Genomic DNA, 1597 nt, shown 5'->3' with positions numbered 1-1597 from the left:
TAGCACAACTTTGGCCATGACATGATACTTACTGCACAGTGTTATTAGGCTAATGTGCAGTAAGTGTCTTGTGTAGACATGCCCAGTTCCTACAAAACTATCGCTTTCTTTAATCGAATGCTTCAAGATTGTGCTGCTGCTCCCTAAAACAAAGCTTTCTTAATGGTTTTAGGGTAAGAAGTGAGACTCTTTAGATTATGCTTCAGTACTTGTTCAAATCACAAATTTACAGTGGAAACAGAATACTAAGCCTTACTTATAGTGTGATAATTAACTACGTACATATAGTAATTCTTATAATTGTGCAATTATGTGATTACAAATGGATTTCATGCCAAAAATGCCTTTATATATAAAGTCCAACAAATTTTAGTTATGAGTGTTGAATACATCTAGTTTCAAGTAAGAGCCTTCAAGCACTGTTAGTAACTTGCTGTTAGTCCTCTGTGCAATAACTTCTTCCCTTCTGGGTGCTTTAAAGATTAAGTATATATTGTTTGTCTTTCTTGAATGTTTGTTCTGTTCAGGTGGATAAGTTCTAATAATTTTAAGTGTGTGTGTATATTGGCTAATGATGGATTTGTTTCTGTACAGCATGACAAGATGTTTTAAAATTTTGCACTTTTCTAGTATTTGCAAGTTTGTAATCTAACGATTTTTAAAAAGCACACTTTTGTACATAATTATTAAATTAGCTTTGTATATAATTTGGGTCTGGAGCCAATAAAAGAAAGGATTGGATGTGTGTTCTTTCTTCACAGTGGTACATGCAGGGTTAAGTATCTATGACAAAATGTTCTTTATGGTGTGGACTTCAGGAATTGCTAAGATGTTGCCCCCTTTTCATGAAAGTGGTTACTGTAGGTTGTGGGAAAACTGAAAATAACTTGGCCAGGCCTCCTGACCTGCTAATGCCAAGGATAATTTTATTTTGGAGGGGTTGAGAGAAGAAAGGAGAGGTGTTGAAAAGAGAAAAAAATCCCTTTTTTCCTTCTGTGTAAAGAAGAGAGCCAGACCATTGTACGTGAATGAGCTGAATTTCTTGCGTTTCCCAGTATGGTAATGAGGGAATGGCTAGAGAACCAGGAACTTTTCAGGTGGCACGTTAGGTTCCTCATACCTTTACTTCACTTGCCCCTACATAATAAATCCTCATTTTAGTTACCACAGAGAACTTGCTTTCATATATGCTCCTGTTATAACTATACATAATAAAGTAGTGCCACATGAAACTCAGGAATGCTTTCCCTGACTATAAAAGTATTGAGATGAACTATTTGCTAAACAGTGACCGCATCTACACATGCACTTTACTGCAGAGTAGACTAATTAGCTGTGGAGTAAAGCATCACCATCTATACGTGCGCTGGTATTAGGCCACAGTAAACTAATTTACATTGATTGAAAATAGTACTGTAGGTGACAGTATTATCTTATGGTTGGGTAATTGACTGCAATTAAACACACGTGTAGATGTTGACTGGGTGCAAATTTATGTCGTCAGCCTAGCCAGCTGGGAGCCAAACTCCTGCCTACTGCCTAGCCACACAGCTCTGCACTTTCAGCACCCTCATGCCCCAGCCAACCCTGATGCCGA

Source organism: Alligator sinensis, unplaced genomic scaffold, assembly GCF_000455745.1.
Source record: "Alligator sinensis unplaced genomic scaffold, ASM45574v1 scaffold755_2, whole genome shotgun sequence".
NCBI lineage: Eukaryota > Metazoa > Chordata > Crocodylia > Alligatoridae > Alligator > Alligator sinensis.
The sequence above is the reverse complement of the archived record's forward strand: the minus strand, read 5'-3'. Positions refer to the sequence as shown.